Source organism: Ambystoma mexicanum, chromosome 6q (assembly GCF_040938575.1).
Source record: "Ambystoma mexicanum isolate Mex_15411 chromosome 6q, UKY_AmexF1_1, whole genome shotgun sequence".
Taxonomy (NCBI): Eukaryota; Metazoa; Chordata; class Amphibia; order Caudata; family Ambystomatidae; genus Ambystoma; species Ambystoma mexicanum.
In genome coordinates this window covers 916,020,723-916,034,913 of record NC_090937.1, presented here as the reverse complement: position 1 = coordinate 916,034,913, position 14,191 = coordinate 916,020,723, and the positions used below count along the sequence as shown (strand labels likewise).

Sequence of the window (14,191 nt, the reverse complement as noted above, 5' to 3'; positions counted from 1 at the left end):
CAAGATAGCAAAGTTTGTTCCGGACAGTCCAGGCAAATGTCCCAAATGTAATTCTGATCGGGCTTGTTCATTCCACATGTACTGGGGCTGTCCGGTGGTGGCTGGCTTCTGGAGGGAGGTGGCGGAGTTCGTTTAGGAGGTTACACAAATCCCCCCGGCATTGACCCCACAGAAATATTTATTCGGAGATATAGGCAAGTGCTCTGAAAAAAACAGAAGATTATTTAATGTCTCGTGCGCAGTTGCCAAAAAAATGTATACTACAACAATGGAAAAAATGCTGCGCCACCCACTGTAAAGCAGTTCCTCCGGGAATTGACATATGTAAACGAGGCTGAAGAACAATTTGTCCTCACCCGCCCATCGGCTAGTAGACCTAAAGATTTTTGGGGACCCTTCAGAATGTTTCTATGTGATATGATCTCCAATGAAGATGAAACTATATAGACGTATGTCATGTTTATTTCTAGCTTAAAGGTAAAGCTGTAACTGTGTTATGTATCTTCTGGACCACTAATAAAAAAGTGTTAAAAAAAGAAACACCAGCCCCGCCACGAGAAGATCGATTGATCCTGGACGCCATATCGGAGCTGAAGGCCTCGTGGGGAACCATGATGCCGGAAATGAAGGCGTCCCGAAATTCAAGATTGACGCAGTGGGAATAGACATGAACCTCCTGCGACAAGATGTGAGAGCATTGGCAAAACGTACGAGCGGGTTATAGAGCGACGTGAAACTTAACACTGAAGTTAGCACAGCCAACGCCAAGGAAGTTCATGTCTTGAAACAGGTACGCCACCTGGAGAATCGAGTGAATGAGGCGGAAGGAAGGGCGAGACGCAACAACGTCCGCATATTAGGGCTGCCAGAAGGGGAGGAGGGCCCGGACCCCACGAACTATGTGGAGAACATGCTAATCCAGGAGATGGGTATGGGCAAGCTCTCCCAGGGATTCTGCCAGGGATTCGCGATCTAACAGGCGCACAGAGCCCTGATGAGGAAGCCCAATCGGGAGCTCCTACCCACCCGATTATTGCAAAAATCTTGAACTACAGAGACAGGGAATAGGTCCTGGAACAATTTCGGAAAGGTGGGACAATAACCTGAGCATGGGCAGCGGTCACGGGATACCCGGACTACACCATGCAGGTGCAGAGACAACGCCTCAGCTACGTGGTGGTAAAGAGACGGCTGCGAGCAGCGGGCTTCAAATACATGCTCCTGTATCCTGCAAAGCTCAAGGTTCTACACAAGGGCAAAGCACTTGTTAGGGAGAATGCTCTCTTTAGGCTGAATTTCCTAACCTAGTGAGTCCCCCAGCAGCTTTGCTGGATTTCTGGAGTTTGTTTTTTTCCCTCCTGCCAAGAGTGAGACTCTTTTTCTCCCACTCTTGGACATGATTTATGGTGTTCCTTTGAATGCTTGTGTTTTATGGGCTATGGGGTCCTTTACTCCATAGGGTCTCATGTGTTTTTACTATGTGTTACACAGCACCCTCCGTGCAGTAACACAGGGGCGTCATAGTGACACCCCACCATATACTCCATACCCTGGGACACCACTGGCTTTACTAGTCCCAAATTATTAACAGAAACGAGTACAAACCATCATATTGTGGATGTACTGGTCGGGGCAATTCGATTGCCCCGGGGTCTGTTAGTCGAGGGGGCATGTCTCCGTCCCCCCTGATCGAGTTTTGGCTGGTGGCAGTGGAAACTACTTTCCTATGGGATTTTCCTATTGTTCGAGGCTACCAACTTTAATTATTTAATTCTCATTTAATTCTCATAGCCTCGAACATACCGCTGGTTCATTTAATTAATATTCTCCGGTTGGTATTTTTTGCCAAGACTCTATTCTAAAATGGCATTTGTGTTCTCTTCTGTGACTCCAACCGAAGTCGAGCCCTTTGTTCCACTTTTTGGCGGGCTTCTCCACAGAACCCTCCAAAAGTGGTGCCACTCTCTCTGGGTACCACAGGGGATGTGGGAGGGGGTTTAGGCACCCTGGACTGAGTTACCTTGGTAACTCAAGTCGCACTGTTGTGTGATTGGCCCAAGTTAGCATGTTTGATTGAGAACTAGGCTGAGTGAATGGGGGTATGCTGCATAAAAGCAGGGCTTTGGGGACTGGAACTTCAGAAGTCGCCACAGGACCTGAGAATCCGACGAGAGAGAAGCTGAGCCGACCTACCACGACGACACCACCGGTGGAGCCCTGCAGAACCGACTCACCACTTCCTGACGACAGAGAAGATCTCCCGGCTGGAGAGGCTTCTTCCCCTGACTGGTGGGCACATCCAGTTTACCTTCTTTTCTTCGCACCCCAGACCGGTTTGTGGTCGAACTGCCCGTGCCAAGCACCCCGGCGGCCGGATAGCCACTCACCACTAAACCGCGAATCAACGGACCGCTCCTTGTACCTGGGAAATTCCGCGGCTGGTTTCTTCCCTGGCAGTGCAACGGACTCCTGTCTTCCTCCACGACGTGATCCTCTCTTCCCCCGGACGAAGCACCGACTTGCATCCGCTGCCAGGAACAACTGCCCCCGCTGGAGTGTTCTCACCACTTTAAGGTACCGTGTCCACCAGGCCTCCCTTTCTAAAAATTGCTACAAGGTAATCATAACCCCTTAACCTTCTGGACTGGGCTGGCCGCCTTGACCCTCTAACTGGTCCCTTTCTTTGGTCCAACTCCTTTTTGAACCATTACAAGACTTTTTGTACACTGCAACCGTGTGACCTTGGACACATTTCGTTTCGATCCTCTTAAAGCGGATCCAGCCTACTGACTCTGAATTCACGGTTTTACTTTGCCTTCCTCTCTTGTTATGTTCTTGTACAAGTGTTGGGATCTGTTCAATTTGTTCTCTGCTTTTCTCTCCCTTTTTAAAACGAACTATTAGAGTGCCATCTACGTTAAGCGCTCACCGCTGTCTGAAAATAAGTGGGGCTTTACTTAAGACTTGCCTAATATTCTTTTAAGGGAGTGTATATCTTTTAGTGACCGTGTTTTTGAATTGCTTATTATTAGTGCCTGTGTGTTTTTCTAGATGTGGTTTTTAAATAAATAATTATCTCTTTTACACCAAGCCCTGGTCAGTGTTGACTTGTTCTATTGTGGTCTCTTGACCTATTGTGAATACTCTGTATACTGCCTAACTCTTTTTGAGGGAAGTCTGACTGCTCAGCCACAGCTACCAAGTGAATCTGTGCGGTACAGACTGCTACCAAGTGGGTTTACTGCCCAAAACCTGTAGTCTTAAATCTTTTGCAGTGGTCCCAGAGGGAACTGCATCACGTCCCTCCCTCACATTCCATGCTACCAAGCTCCTTATCTCCTCACTCATCTTTTCCCGCCACTTCTACTGCTCCTCTATAATTTTCGGTCTTCCCTCATCTCAACTTGCCCCTCTTAAATCTATATACCACTCTGCCATTCGAACTCTGTCTCCTTACCTCTCACGACTCCATTTCCTCTTCGCTCTCTCGACTAGGCTGGCTACCTTTCCACCTACAACTAAAATTCCACTTTCTCTGCCTTGTTTTCAAATCCCTTCACCGTCTTGCCCCCCCTTATCTCTCCTCCCTTCTCGCCTTCTACTCCCCCTCTCACTCCCTTCGGTCTGCTGACGACTTCCTGCTCTCTGTACCTCCTTCCCCTTGCGCTTCCTCCCGGTTCCGCTCTTTCCAAGTTCTTGCTCCTCTGCATTAGAACTCTCTCTCCCTCTCAATCCGCTCTTCCACTACCCTCATCTCATTTCGCACTTCCCTTAAATCCTTCCTCCTCCATTCCCCACCTTGAAGCCCCCCCTGCCCTCTCTACTCCCCCCCCCGTCTTTCCCCTCTTCTAATCCCTCCCCTCCCTTTCCACCTTCCCCTTTTCTATTTTACACTCTCTCTCCCTTCCTTCTACTCTCACTCAATCCTTCCCTGTCCCTCCCTTCACTCCCCTGTTCGCACTCCACTTCTCCCCCATCTTAGTAAATTGCTCTTTGCACTGTTTTGTTGTTGAATGATTCAAGTTGCCACTATGCTCACACTGTTATTTGTTGTTATTACTCTGTATTTTGTTGTTCCATTGAACAGCGCCTTGGTGTAAAGCGCTTTATAAATCAATCAATCAATCAACTGCACAGGTTTCTGCCTAACAGCACTTTTGTTTGAGGAGGCGGAGGATGCGACAAAATGGTTGGACACACAGGGATGCCCAGAGGACACGGCCGGGTGGGGTCGAGAAGGACCGGATAAGTGAACCAACGTCCTACCATTGATTACTAAGGTGGGGGGAGCATGTAGATGGTTGATAGAGGGAACGGAGGACAGCCTGCAAGAGAGCGGACCTGGGCAGGGCGCATATTCACCATGTGGACAAGTTGGACTGGAATATAGTTGAGGGCTACGCCTAACAGCCCAACAGAGCACGCCACATCATAGCGTTATACGGGGAACACTAGAAGATTGGTCCTACCCCAGAGTAGTCGAATCGCCCATAGGGCGATAACCTGCTGGGTCCCGAGTACTGACAACGGTAAGGAAAGGGGCTAGATGCAGGGTTGCATGACATCCAGGGATGGAGCTGGGCATTTGTGGGGAATGGGGAGGGGGCGAGGGGGCAGTAGGCGGGGTTGAATTGGAGTTGGGACAGTTGGGGACGGGCAGGGTGGGGGGAGGGAGAGGAGTTGGGGGATTTGCAGTGCGTTTAGTTGGGGAACGAGCTTACACAGACACGTGCAAGAGCGGGAAGCGGGAGGACGGAAATTGGAGCAAATTGGGCAGTACAATTGGGCAGGAGGCCATATGCGAAACTGGATGGGATAATGGGAGACCTTAGAATAGTAACTTGGAACGTCAGAGGTCTTAACAGCTCCCTAAAGAGAAATAAGATAATGATGCACCTAAGAAGGCAGAAGGTGGACATAGCCCTACTGCAAGAAACCCACCTCACCAAGGAGAAACTAGAAGTGATAACAAAAAATGCAAAGGGACCACCATAGGGGCTACATATTCGGCGTGCGACAGAGGGGTAATCACCTGGTTGGTGCCACACGTGCCCTTCCAGATACTACAGGCCACCGGGTAGCCGGATGGGAGAATGGTGGTAATCCGTGGGTTGCTAGAGAACCGAGAACTGTGCATCATAAACACATATGCTCCCAACCATGACACAGCAGTCTACTTTACAACATTATATGGAAAAATCAGTCCTCACATGGGAATCACGGTTATATGGGGAAGGGACTTCAACTGCACACTGAACCCCAAAATGGGTAGATCAGACACAAAACTAGACAGGCCCACCCCGGCAGCAAAAACGCTACAAGCCCTGCTGAGAGACTTTAGGCTGGAAGATGTATGGAGGCAGCAAACCCATACGACGGACACTACTCGCACTATGCCACACCACAGAACCTGTATACGAGGCTGGATTATATATTTGCCACCCTGGAGCTTGTGGGGGAAATGACGGATGCAGACTACAAGGCAAGAATACTATCGGACCATTCCCCTCTGGTCCTGGGGTGGCGACATAAGCCCCCCCCCCGAGCCAGGATCCCCACATGGAGGCTCGGAGCAGAGGCACTGAAGGACATTGCATTTCGAGAGGACATAAGGGAAGAGATAATCGTGTATTTTGAAAATAATACTGGAAGCGTGGAATCAGAGGGAACCCTATGGGAAGCCTTTAAGGTGGTAGTAAGGAGGGGGGCAGCCATATCTAAATCCAGGGGACTCCAAGGGGTTATAGTGAGAGAATTGGAGGAAACAGAAAAGGAACTAGAAAGGGTCATGCAAAGAGGAGGAACCTCGCAGGAGGATGCCAAACATGCGAGCCAACTAAAGCAGACATGTGATGAGCTCTGGGATAGGTTATGCAACCTGAATTACAAAAAATATATTGAAAGACAACACGCAGGGGGAGACGAACCAGGGAGGCTGCTTGCTTGGCTATATAAGAATGAGACACCAAGATCAGCTATTAGAGAGATAACGGGAGAAGCGGACCAAGTCTGGAACACCCAGGAGAGTGTCAATGAGGTATTCCTCAGATTTTACAAACACCTCTATGAAGAAGTAGGTGGGACGGCGGAGCAGGAAACCCAAGAGACGCTTGAAGACATAGGACTACCTCAAGTGAGTGAGGAAGATGGGCAGAACCTGGATGCTCCTATTACAATAGAGGAATTAGAGATAGTGGTATTACATCTGCCCACAAGCAAAGCCCCTGGGACTGATGGGCTCCCGAGCGAATTCTATAAAACGTATAGACAGGAAGTGCTCCCTGCGGTATTGGCAATGCTGAATGAGGCGTTCGAGAAAGGGAGACTGCCGGAATCCCTGACGGAGGTAGTAATCATCCCACTCCTCAGACCTGGCAAGCCAAGTACAGACGGTGGGTCATACAGACCACTCTCTATGTTAAACCAGGACAGTAAAATCCTCAGGGCCGTGCTGGCAAACAGCCTTAAGCGGGTAATTAACTTATCCACCCCGATCAGACAGGATACGTTCCAGGCAGAAGTATACCTGATAACCACAGGAGGCACGATCCAAGTGAAATAGCAATAATCTTGCTAGATTCAGTGAAAGCCTTTGACTCCGTAAGGTGGACCTGGATGACGGCAGAATTAAAAGGACATGGAATGGGACCAGGATATCTGTGGTGGGTGAAAATGGTATATAGCTCCCCAACAGCCAGGGTCAAAACGGGAACGATCGTTTCAGACAAATGGCAACTCAGCAGAGGCACGAGACAGGGCTGCCCATGGTCCCCGATGTTGTATATCCTCGCACTAGAGCCACTAGCGATCTATTTGAGACAGCAGTATGAGGAAATTGGGGCATATACTAAGGGGGGGGGGACCTCACTTCATATCGTTGTATGCGGACGACATGTTGCTATACCCAGAGGAAAATTTGCAATATATTTGGGAAGTGATGGAGCGCTATGCGACCCTCTCCGGCATAGCGGTGAACCCCAAAAAATCATGCATGTTCCCCCCCTGGGGAGGTACAGGAGAGTCCCACGTGAGAATTTACCAATCTTACAAATAGCCGGGCAGACCAGAACATTTAGATAACTGGGGATCAGCATATATCACACAATCATAGACGAACGTAAATATAACATGGAAAGTGCAGTAGAGGGCATCTAGAACTACGTGGGTTTCTGGGGTAAGCTCCCCCTGGCCATGGTATGGAGGGCGGCCTTGCTCAAGATGGTGGTCATGCCTAGGTTTTTTAATTTTTTCGTAAATATCCCCCACATGCTGCCTAAATGCTTTTTTAATAAACTCCAGAGCCTATGTAAAGGTTTTCTGTGGCATGACTCCAGAAACAGAGTAGCCCTATGGAAATTATAGAACTTGTATGATAGAGGGGGGCATAAACCTGCCGATCTTTGAGATATACCACCTGGCGGGGCAGTTACAATATGTGGCCAGGTGGCTGTCAGAAGACGAGGCAGCGGAATCTAGACTGCTGAGGGGTGAATGTGTCCCTTACTTCCTAAAAGAACTGATATGGTTGCCCAAATTTGAACTACGCCGTAGACCGAGACTGCTGGAACAGGGCTGGGAGACTTGGCGCAAAGCGTGCCGAGTTGTGGGAAACCCAACCCCATGTTCCCTGCAGGTGCCTTTGGTGGCGCTACGTGGGGCGGATGAGCAATTAAGGAAGGGGATCCGTAAACACTGGCAGCCGGTAGGCCTAGCGACCCTGGGAGATAAAGAGGGGAAGGCACTGCAATTTCAAACGCTAGTCAGAGACACGGGGGTACGCTTGGGGCAATACATCACATATATTAGAATAATTAAGCAGTTGGAGGAAACGTGGTCCAAGATAGCATTAGCAGAACAACGTGATACCGTCATAGAAACGATGTACGATATCGTGGAGGGAGGGCATGAAGTATCCAGGATCTATGAACTGATGATGACCAGAGTAGGCAAGGAGTTGCTCCAATTAAGACGAGACTGGGAGGAGGAGGCCGGGGAACCCATGCCAGATGAGCAGTGGGAAAGAGCCCAAAGATACCATAAAAAGATATGGAGAAACGGTAGGCTGCAGCAAATCTAGTTATATATCACTCAGAGGGCATATGACCCCCCTAAGAATCGCCAGATTTGGAAGTACAAAAATGCCCTAAGTTCGGGGAGGTGGAGGCTGGGATGATCCATATGTTCTGGGCGTGCCCAGAGGTGAGAAAATTCTGGGAGGAAATAAAGCTCTGACTGTCTGAAAAGGGAATCAAGCTACATGTGGCATCAGTGTGGGCATGCATGATGGGAGTATTCACCAGACCACACAACCTGAGACGTGTGTGCAAACTTAAGGATCTAGCCTATATCCTAGCCAAAAGGAGGATAGCCATGGGCTGGAAGGCAGGCCACAGACCCAGATTAGAGGTATGGTGGAACGACCTCCTGAAGTGGGCAGATGCTGAGACCGCAGTATGGTATGAAGCAGCCAATAAAGGGGAGGATAATGAAGTGGGACCTCTGATAGCATGGAGAAAAATGGTAGCTACACTGGCGGGATCCTCCCAAGCCAACTCCAGTGAATATGACACGTCTGAAAATGAGGAAGGGGATTAACCCTGCGAGTAAGGGAACATGAGGAACAGAAGTGGAAGCTCAAGTTAAAGAAAGGAAGCTTGTAACTGAAAATGTCGGGTTTGTTGGTTAGGAAAAAATAAACTATTTTTTTTAAAAAAGAAGACATTTCATAATTTTTAAAAACCCTCCCCACTCATCGCAGATAATACTTTCTTTTTTCAACTAAAAGTAATTGTTGCAAATCACAACTTCAAACCACAAATTCTACATAAAACTGCTATGCTATTAACTGCTTTTCCACTACCCTCTCTCGTCCCCCTACTCCAGCCATCACATACTACACTTATAGTAACTGTCACCCACTACACTGACGCATATCCCCACATCAAGCATTACTGCACATCAGTAAGTCCTCCAAATATACAAATACTTCAAGTCTAATATGAAATGTGATAATCACTGATCTGTACAATCCCACTCTGTACTGTAGTTGCTCTCAACAATCGCACACAACTGTAATCGCACGGTTCAGTAGCTGCTTGTGCAGACTGCCGTATTTCAAGTCTGTTGATGCTTCCAATCAAAGGTAGAAAGGCGTTCACATTATATGCATGTGTACCGTTGTGCAGAATTTCCTTGTGATGCTCATCCGTAACGTAGAAATACGTTCTCATCACAATCGCTCTCGTAGCGCATTATGCTCCCCAGCCCTTTGCTCTGACCTGCCTACACCTGTTCAACTGGAGAGCAGCCAAGTTGCGCAAAGATAAATCAAATGTTGGATTCTACTCTGACCAGATAATCCTTTGGGAATTACGTCCTCATTCCCTCCTCCTCTTTGGGCAGTGCGGGGCACCACCACCAGCTTCAATGCACTTCCCTCTTATCAACACTTGACACAGAGTTATAACCGTTAATGAACACTGCTAAGCCTTACTCAATGCCTAGCCCACTCGTGTGAACCAGGCATGTTAACTTCCCAGTATTTCACCATGAATTGTCAGGCCATAAAAAACGCGGCTCTCAAGGAAGCAAAGTCAGCAATTGTTCCACTGCTTAGAGTTCCCATCATTTATTTCACAACTCCTCTCATAGTCCTTAGTGCAGTAACATTATGGTGCTCGGCCAGCATCACATCCTAATGGTTTCACCCCCACGTGTGCCTCCTCCTATTTTCCTGTGGCATTATTCGGTCCATAATTTTTCAGCATCCATCCACTGCTCCCTTTTTGCCACCCATAGCGGTGGGTCTTCCTTTGGGGTGGTGGGTCCACAGGTGGCTGCTCTCCCTCCCACGACAGCACTTGTAAACTTCCAGGCCCCTCCTTAGAACCAACTTGTGTCCAGTATTATATCTATGATACTTGGTACCTCATGTGAGTCCTCCAAAAGTCCTCTTTAAGTTACTTCAGCAAGACGAGTAAATTCGGAGAATGACCCACCAGTGCCCACCACTCGGGTTTCATCATCCCAACTGATTTCCAGTGGAACACCTAGGGTCAAGCATTCTGACATTCAACATGCATATTCCGCTCATGATATAATACCCTCTGAAATCATACAAATCTCTCACAGACTTGAATTGATAAGACCGAGACAACAGTAACCCCATACTATATACATTATTTCATTATGCGACTGATGTTTTCCCTATATGCAGGCTAAATTCCCCTGGGGTCTTCTTAACTGTCCCTTTTCTAACATTAAGTAGGGTTATTATGGGAGTTTGGATAGTGTCTTGCACTTGCTCCTCTGTCCATGCTGACTCGCCCCCCCCATTCACCTCTTCTCCTCTATTCTCAGTCACTCCCTCCGATTTACTCCCCCACCAGTTCTTCATCTCTGCAATCTTTCACTCCTCCTACTTCTTGCCTCCCCCCTTTGATGTAACCACTCCTCCCAATCCACTTCACTACACTCCTCCACACAACTCCACACAACTCCCTCCTCTGACTATTGCACTCCTGCCCCCTACTACTACACTCCTGCCTCCTTCTACACAAACACCCTCCTTTCACTTCGTATCAGTCTCTTCACATTCACTCCTTACACAAAGATACTCTATTCACATGCCAAACAACCAAGTACACTCACATGGAAGAACCACTTTCACTCCTAAACCAATACCGCACCTGCTCCAACAATCTCAACTCCTTACTTCTTCAGTTCTCTTGGCCGTCCTCCAACTCTGACCTCATCCAGTAAACCTGCATCATCCCCTTTCTCATCATCCCCTTTCTTTTTGTGCCTTAATTGCCCCTCCTCTATAGGGATTGGTCCCCTTCTCTCCCTCTACCCCTACCTTCGGGGGGATATCCATTACAAGATGTCCTGGAGGTTTGCTGGCAACTACCGGTGTTTCGGTCTCCGGTGCTTGACTGGGACAGTAGTCTCTCATATCGGGCATATCATCTTGTTCTGAGGCTCTGAAAAAAAAATAGAAATAGGTGCGAGCATCATGGAAAAGAGGCATGGTTGCAGGATAGGGGTCTTCAGGCAAGCATTCTCTCAGAAGGTGGGACAGGCAGAAATTGGGGCTATCGCTGCTGCCAACGTCCACCTCCGGCTGGTTACTGGCATTTTCACACTATGCTGAGTTTATTTGTGGTTCCCTTTTGTGTTGCTTACAGCAGGCGACAAGAAGAGGATAAGCCAGAATTGCCAGTTGGATTGTATGAAGTGGGAAGTGGTCCATGTTCAGCTTGCTAGACCTCAATCTTTACTTTTTTCAGTGCAGGTGGTGTCCGGAAGAGAATAGCGCATCCAACACCTGTCTGGAGACGGAGAATAAAGTTCGGGCTGGACGAGGCACGGGGACCTAACAGTGGGGGTGAGATGAATGCTTAAATGTGCAGTATTTTAGTGACATTTCACATACTATGTTATCACTAGCTTTTGGATGCCATCTCCTGATTTTATCTAGTTGAAGTCCGTCATGGTCCGTTTGCTGCTGGAACAATATTTTCGGAAGACATATGTGGCGTTGAATCAAGATCATTGGGGGGGGGGGGGGGTTATGTTTTCATGAAGGTGTATCGGGGCCGCCTCATAGCACTCGCCAAAAATGACAACAGTAGTCAAAAAGAAGTGTACGCCGGTGCAAGAAGTAGCACAATTTTATTTGGGGCCCCAGACTCGGCAAATGAAAACAGAACGTGGAACACCGTAAAAGAATTGGAATTTCTGATCGTACGACATAAATCGCCCCACACAGAAATGATTGCTTCTTGCACTTTGGACCCCTATAGAACTGTGTACATTACACTGTATCATTGGGTGCATGAACCCTCCCACACTGCCCTCAATTACAATTTTGTGACGTCACAATCCATCCCCAATTCCCACAACACAATATTATATGATTTGAAACATTTTGAGATGACCAGCAGAACTTTATTTCTCTTCCCTGGTTACCTCTTCCTGTCTCCCATGGGAACGGCTATCCATCACAACATCATCAGAGCCTTGACCCACTGACATACTTTCAATGATTGTTGAATATTGGGAACATCCCAACCCTCTTCACAGGGAAAATGGTCTGTGGGTGATCTGAAACTGCTGTGGGACTTGCGACTTCACTAGAAAATCACATTTAAATGATTTTGAAAAAGAAACATTTCATATATTCCTCTTTCACCTGCACGCTCTAATAAATCAACCTTGAAAATATAACAACCTCTGTGGGCTGCTCTCTACACTTGGCCAGGGATCGCATGCGCCGTGCTAATGAACCGTCTGCAGTGGCCGTTGCCGTAAATATTGAAATGCTCATAAGTTTTTAAAAAAACAGGCTTTTGGGGCCTATTTACCACTCTTTATTCTATCACTACGTTTAATTATACCTACCTGTGCCTCAGGATGTATGGATTCGCTTTATTAAGCTTTTCTTTTCGCATATATGAGAAAGGGCCCCCACCCCCTTTTACGGTGCTACTCTCAAAGCTGTTGAGTGCATTCCGTCATACCACGCTGGACTTGTATTTTAATTATATTATTCCCCCTTTTTAATGTATTAATAGCTAAATCTTGTTGGGCCTCTTCTTTTTAGCCACTTCATTGTTATAGATCTGTATCTTTTCTAACTGCGTCATGTCTTCCCCCAATTTCTTCCCAACCATTCAGGTCTTCTCCAACCCAGACACACCCTGTTCCATCCTTTAGGCATTGAATCCAATACTGGTTATGATATCAGCAGGCTGTATAAACGCCCATCCGCCAGGATCCTCCACACCATTTTCCCCTATTACTTTCTTCCTGCTTTTCATTTCAATTTTATTTTCATCAGTAGTCAAGGGTAACATCAAATTACTTTTTTGTTTATTAAACAATATTAAGAGTGTTTTTAATAATGCAGAAGGTGATGAGATGCAGCACCAGCACAGGGACAGTCACTCTGAAAAGTCCAGAAAGCCAGGTGGGCACTGTAAGGAACTCATGGTGGCAACAAGTAAGACGGACACAAGTGATCACATTACAAGGGTGTTTATTGAACAATTAATTCTGTATGCAAGTTGGAAAAATGCCTAATCTAAACCTAAATCTAAGATGGGAACAAGTGCCAACCATCAAACGAAAATAGAAGGCCGTCCTAGTGGCGTTGTCTCAAATAAAAGGGCCTATACTAAGAAACCTATTGCCAAACCTTACAACTAGTACAAAAGGGATTATGCGATAGTTCTTAAGAAAAGAAAGACGTGTTCTCAAATAATATGTCAGGATGCAGTAGCCTGGGTCTCCCTTATCTACATTTTGAGCATGGGGGTAAGGTGGGATCCTCCAGCACGAGACGACGGTTCCAGTGGCAGCTCTCGGGTTTGTCGATGGCTAAATCTCGGTCTCTTGCCTTCGAGGACCTGATGTGTTCAAATAACCAAACAAACGGTGTCTTTTCCACAGGCTTTGGGTGATGACTTTCACCCCAGGATTCCCCTCTTCTGGGTGAAAATCCCTAGAAGGTTCCTCACTGATATCGGGACCCTGGATGGCTATTTTTCTCTCGCTTTCGAGGAACTTTCAGGTTCCCAAAATAAAATTCAAACAAATTGTTTCCTGCTTTTCACTTTAGGGTGAGGATTCCACTCTTGGGTCCCCATCTTCTGGGCCCTGACCCTTCACATTTCTCAATGTCTTTTCAAACCGTTCATAGTGGACATCCCCTCGGCCCAGTTCACTGTCAACACAATGTTTCTCTGGACTTTAAACTTTGCTCCTTCTCTGGTATCTCTTGGTCGGGTTCACTCTTGCCAACTTCACATTATTTTTACTTTCAAGTCTTGCAGGGTTTACGTCCCTTACTTTCTCTCAATGTGAGATTCCCTTTCATTGCCTGCTTTCTCTCAATACGGGATTCATTACACTTTCTTTCACACAGTTCGTAGATCAGTCTTTCAAATGTACAGGGATGTTACCAGACCTCATATATAACCGCTTTGACCTCTTTTGGCGGCTCTCCTATGGCCTTCGGGTATTGGTCGCTCAGATGTGGATCGACCAGAGTCTCTTCGAGATAGCACCCACATGGTGCTAGTTTGATTGTCCTATGTGAGAGGATGGGGGGGTGTCAAAGGAAGGGGGATGCCGTGTCTCACCCGTCTGTGTCCCACTCCCAGAGGACTGCCGCTCCCCCACCCCCAAT

At 47.4% G+C, this 14,191-nt stretch overlaps 1 protein-coding gene across 7 annotated transcripts in view; it reads left to right on the top strand.

The window, feature by feature from the left end:
* The window catches only part of FBXO8 (F-box protein 8), an 862,565-nt gene that overhangs the window by 27,812 nt on the left and 820,562 nt on the right, over positions 1-14,191 (top strand). For 5 of the 7 annotated variants that reach the window (XM_069631430.1, XM_069631428.1, XM_069631432.1 and 2 more), the window contains one exon: positions 11,289-11,386. The exons of 1 other annotated variant lie outside the window; for it this stretch is intronic. The gene's annotated coding sequence lies outside the window, so the exon portion shown is untranslated. Of the gene's footprint in view, positions 1-11,288; positions 11,387-14,191 lie in introns of those variants that run through there. One more of the 7 variants, XM_069631429.1, reaches the window with a different exon arrangement.